The sequence below is a fragment of the Ursus arctos genome, unplaced genomic scaffold (assembly GCF_023065955.2).
Source record: "Ursus arctos isolate Adak ecotype North America unplaced genomic scaffold, UrsArc2.0 scaffold_27, whole genome shotgun sequence".
NCBI lineage: Eukaryota > Metazoa > Chordata > Mammalia > Carnivora > Ursidae > Ursus > Ursus arctos.
In genome coordinates, this window is record NW_026622952.1 from 21,152,472 (window position 1) to 21,158,471 (window position 6,000).

A 6,000-nucleotide genomic window follows, 5' to 3' on the forward strand; every position below is an offset into this window, starting at 1 on the left:
AGTGACACCAGTGAGAAAGAGCAGCTGAAGAGGTCCTGCCAAGGGCTGTTCTCTTCCTTCTAATAGCCTCCGGTGACTTTCTGCTTCCCTGGTGTAAACCCACAAAACATAACCGACCTTCCCAAATGTCAATCCAGTCTAGTCCAGATATGGACTAGGAAAGCGTTAAACTTTGGACGAACTGGTATGGGTTATGGGAACACCAGTGGGGCGCCCTCATGTGGAATCATCCTGGAGCCATTTCGGTAGCAGGAACAGTAGGATTGGGTCTTGCCACAATCCAGCCAGCATGGACTTCCATAGTTGTCTAGGAAGTCCCAACTCCCATGTTAGACACGCAGATTCAGGAAGGGGGTGAAGAGACTATTGAACATTGACTCTAGTTTTGGCTGTGGATGCGAGAACCCAGGCCTCCCTTTCAATAGTGCCTGAAAGTTTTGAAAGTTGACGTCATGCTATTAAAAGAGAAGCATGTCTTAGCTAACAAGGACATGTGTGACAGGCTTCCTTACCCAGAATGGAGACAGTCTCTTTGGAAGGAGAAGGGAAAAACCGGTGAAACTCTTTTCTAGCTCCAAAATAAAAAGGGTCTCTCAAATAGGCCCGAGAAAAAGACCACAAACGATGTGAATTCACACTATCTGGATGGAAAAGAAGCGGTATGGGCTGTCCTCCGTATGTATGTCAAAGGCGTTTGGATTGACAAGCCGACTCCAGAGGGGTGGAAGAGAATGGATACAATGTAAAGCAGGAGAGACATCCCTAGGTCGAGAATCAAAGATAGAGGCATGATCGATAGTTGACCAAGACAGAGATGGATGTCATATAGAGGATAGACGACAGAGAAATAGGTGGTAAAACTGTTCTTGGGAAGCAAATATGCAGCCCTCCATCCCCACTGGGAAGGCCTTGGCCAGGTCTGAGGCTTGGGGGCCTGGAGGACCCGTGGCGTCATCCTCCTCTGAAGGCCGGCAGGCTCAAGATCTGGGAAGGGCTGACGTGTCACTGCCAAGGCAGTCACCTGGGAGCAGGTGTCTAGTCCAGGCAGATGGGTCACCTGTGTGCTCCTTGAAGGCCTTGGATTGAGTGGCTGCGATCACTCCATGAAGGAAGGCAATCAGCATCGCTAAGTTGACTGAGGTCAGAGAACGTCTCATCTCAAACTGTCCACTGAACATCCCATCGCAACAGATTGTCTAGGAAAGGATGAAAACTCAATGCACACCTTAATCCTTTAAGAAACAGGTCCAAACGTGGTGGATGCAACTTCGTATGCGAAGAACAGTGAAAGGTATGCCTCCACTGGCCCCAGATCGCGTTTCTTCTACATGGGGAGTGGTCCTGAGAGTGGCCAGTGCCACTTTGGCCAGGTTGAGCAAGGGACTGGGTAGTTGTTGAGGCCGGATGGGGCATAGGAGGATTGGGACGGGGTGGCAGTATGGGTGGGGCAGAGGTCAGGCTGATGGGCCTAAGGGTGGGGCGGTGGCAGGGCCCTCATGAGATTGGGTGAGGCCAGGCAGAGGCTGGAGGAAGCTGCGGTAGGGCTGCAAGGCGCCAGGCAGGGATTGGGACATGGCTTTAGGGCCATGCACACACGCCCAGGAGCAGCCTCATGAAGAAGAGAGGAAAGGCCCATTCAAAAGCCCATCCTAAGCCCAAGACACGCCAGTCTTAGAGTGGGAAACTACCCACGGGGCCAACAGGATTGGCAATGGAGGCTCTCCCCCTGGGCTAGTGCTGGTGGTAGCTGTTGGGCTGCTTTGGAGAAAGATGCTCGCTTGGATTCAGGTCAGGAAGGCCCACGTGATAGGATTCTACCATTCTACCTGCCACTGTCTTTGAAGAGTCCCAGAGACAGGGGCGCCTGGGTGGCCCATTCGCTTAAGGGGCTGGCACTTCATTTCCAATCAGGTGTGTGGACTTCCCCAGGTGTGGGTGGAACCCATGGCTGAAGGCCATCCAGGACGTGCTGGCCGCTGTCATAGAGGGAGCCCAATGGAGCTTCTGGATGCCTTCGTGAGACCCATGTCAAACAGTGCATGTGTATGTGCAAATGTGTCTGTGTCTGTGACCGTGTGTGTATGCGTGTGTGTGTGTGTGTGTGTGTGTGTGTGTGTGTGTGTGAATGCTGATGTAAATCCAGGAAGAGAAGGTTGGATACCAAAATTCCTACAGGTTGAGCTATATTTATTGATTTCTCTGTGGCTTTTCCCCTCATGGCTCATGGGTGCTGCACTATTTGCCTTCTACCTAAGATTCTACTCAATTTAGACTCAAATAAACAATAAAACTGACTCCGTTTGATTAAGTCATTCCAAATTTAAAATCCATTTAAACAATTTAAAATCTTTCAATTAAATACCGAAATGTCATAAATAGTAAATACCGAAATGTCATAAATAGTATCCTAGTCAAGACATCTTATTGATTTCCAGGGACGCAAAACAAGTGACCATGATCTCGGTGGTCAAGGAATAAGAGACATTTATTCCCTCATAGTCTGGAGGCCAGAATCCCAAAACCAAGATGCCAGCCTGGCCACATTCCTTCTAAAGCCAAAACAGTGACAAGATCAGGTAAATTGCTCGTATATTTCTTGGTGCCTTTAGCAAAGAGGAGAAGTAGACTTTGGAGTCTCCATTTCCTAAGCTTTATACATTTTCAGAAACATTTTTTTCATGACAAGTTACATACTGCAGCAGCATTGCTCATTTTCTAATGGAAACTGATCATCGTCACGAGTATGAAATACTTCTCGGGACTATTCAAACAATCTCTGCAGACACTGCCCGCTCTGAAAGCTGGCCAAGACATACTGAGACCTCAGAGCCACAGGCTAAACGTGAATGCTTTCCTCCCGGCGTTTCAAATGTCCAACCTCATGCTGTGCGTGAATGACACAAGTCTACAACAAACACACACTTAAACAAGGGAACCTAAACTATCTTGCTGCGGAATTCCAAGAGGTAAAATTTAAAATCTGGCAAAATGAACACGGGATTTGGGATATGTACTCATATTGGGATGGAGCTTAAGGGGGAAAAAAAAGTGTTTTACAAAGAAGTGTGAAACCAGCCACAGTATTTCTAGTGTTACAATTTCTGGGCCACACCTAGGGAGACAAACATTTATAGAGACCTTCCTGATCACTGTATATGTGAGTCATATAAAAGAGAGTTCAAAAATTTTGGGAGCAAAGCAATGGGCAGTAATAATTTGATGGAGCTACAGACATTCTGGCTGGTGGGGAAGATTGTCTTCCCATGTGATCCCTGAGCTCCTTTGGGAAAATGATGCCCCCTATCCTAGAAAACTAAGGTCCCACACTCCTTGGCTCACATGATATTACTCTGAAAGCAAAGTGGATATTCATAAAGGATTTCCTTTGAACTTGGAAACTCTTAAGAAAACCCGTCCAGATGGGTGCATGGAAGTTAGGGAAGCTGAGAAATTGCTGAAATGTGTGTCTGTCCATTGTGGGAGGGCGGGGGAGGAGGGGGGCTGGCCTGAATGGTCTCTCTGCAGAAGGAGAGTGACCACACCCTAAATCCCTTATTCCAATCAAGTGTTTAGAGTGATTGGATGACCTTATGCCTAGTCATGTGGGTGGACTGAGCCATAGCAGGGCTGAGGAGATGGCCACACCGGTCATTGGGAGAGAGGCTCAGAGAAGCATCCCAGGGAGCGGGCATCCAGGCATGAAGGGTGGAAACAACGTGGAGGACCCCAAGTCTGGGTGAAAATGACTGACAGTCATTGTCCCATCATCCCATTACTTTCCGTTTATACTGAAAGAACATTTGCCCAAATATATCCATGGGCGGAGTCTAGGTAAAGATGTGTTTGGAAATGTAAAATATGCACCATCCGGATTAACTTAGCGCATCTTCACACACAAAACATGGCAAACTACCACGATACTGGATGAACTACAATGACACGCGGCAAAACACAGGCTTTTCAGGAAGTTATTTGGGGCAAAAGTAAGGAGCAGAATGAAGTAGAGTAATTGATAAATATACAAAGTTTTTAGTTGCACAAAATACATATTGTGAAAAGTCTACACATATATCCGTGAATATTTGCTAATTGCTTGGAAACGGTCAACAGCAACTGAATGCTTATTTTTCAGGAGATAACTGCATCCGGCCTGATTGGATCCCATTGATTAAATTAAGTTCCCTTAACAATCTCCCTCCCTTGAAACAGCAGAGAAGAGGGCTGGCAAAGACCCTTCTCTCATCATCACAACCGGAGTCCAGACATGAGTGTTGTAGGTAGAGAAGACGGCAGGAAGAGTGACAAGTCAGTCATCACTACAATGCTCACTGTAGATGGGGCTGGAGGACAGGGAGTGGGGGATGGGTGTGGTCCCTGACTCTGACCTTCTTCCACGCAGACCCTCCTCCCTGGAACACACACACACACACACACACACACACACACACACATCTAAATGAACTAATATAAGTGCTGTCTCAGAAAGACATATTGTTTAAAGATGTTTTCATACCTAATGCCCAAGACATAATATTGATTGTCAGATAGGGGGTGGTAGCAAACTCTGCCCCAAAAGGTACAGCTTCCGGGATGCTAGCAATTTCCTGTGGGACCATGGTCCTTGCCAGCCATCTCTCTGCTGTCTCAAGGAAGGAGATTGTTAAGGGAACCTAATTTAATCAACATGATCCAATCAAGCTGGATGCAGTTATCTCCTGAAAAATAAATATTTAATTGCCTTTTACCATTTCCAACCAATTAGCAAATGTTCGAGTATATATGTGTTGACTTTTCACAATATGAATATTGTGCAAGAAAAAACTTTGCACATTTATCAGTTACTCTGTTGCATTCTGCTCTTTACTTTTTCATGCAAATCACTGTCTCTGAAAAGTCTGTCTGCAGCCATGTGTAGCCATGTGCAGTTCATCTGTTTTCACGGTGGTTTGCCATGTCTTTCTTTCTGTTCTTTTTTTAAAAGGTTTTATTTATTTATTTATTTGAAAGAGAGAGACAGCAACAGAGAGCATAAGCAAGGAGAGGGAGAAGAAGGCTCCCCACTGAGCAGGGAGCCCGATGTGGGACTCAATCCCAGGACCCTGGGATCATGACCTGAGCTGAAGGCAGACGCTTAACCACTTAACCAACTGAGCCACCCAGGTGCCCCAGTGGGTTGCCATTTCTTTGTGTCCATGCATTGAGATTGGGTTTCTGGTCTGTGTTTTTGTTTTGTTTTGTTTTTCTTTTTTTTTTTTTTTAAAGATTTTATTTATTTATTTGACAGAGATAGAGACAGCCAGCGAGAGAGGGAACACAAGCAGGGGGAGTGGGAGAGGAAGAAGCAGGCTCATAGTGGAGGAGCCTGATGTGGGGCTCGATCCCATAACGCCGGGATCACGCCCTGAGCCGAAGGCAGACGCTTAACCGCTGTGCCACCCAGGCGCCCCTTGTTTTGTTTTTCTGAGGTTCTTTTTAACTCCTCCTCCAGTTGGTGCATATTTGTATATTTCTAAGCACATCTTTACCTAGACTCCACCCATGCATATGCTTGGGAAATGTTCTTTCAATATAAAAAGAAAGTAAGTAATGGGATGATGGGACCGTGACTGACAGGTGTGCTCACACCGACACCAGGTCCTCAGCATTGTTTCCACCCACATGCCTGATTCCCTTACTTGCTCTGATCCTTTCAGGCTGCGAGTTGCCCCCACTTCTTCCTGGTGCCGATGGAAGGGAGGGTTCATCCACAGACACAGACCCAGTAATAAATCCAAACCTCTCCAATAATATCCCCACAACAAGCCAGGCTTAAAGCTCAGTATCCTCTAGTTCAAGCTGAATGCCTTATCCCATGAACACACCCAGATATGGTCTCTCCACATGTGCAGAACACACACACCTACAACACACAAAATATTTCCTGTACAGGACTGTGTTCAAGTTAGGTGAGTGGGTGAACGAGTGTGCATGTATGTGGGGGCGGGGGCATGTGCATCCAAG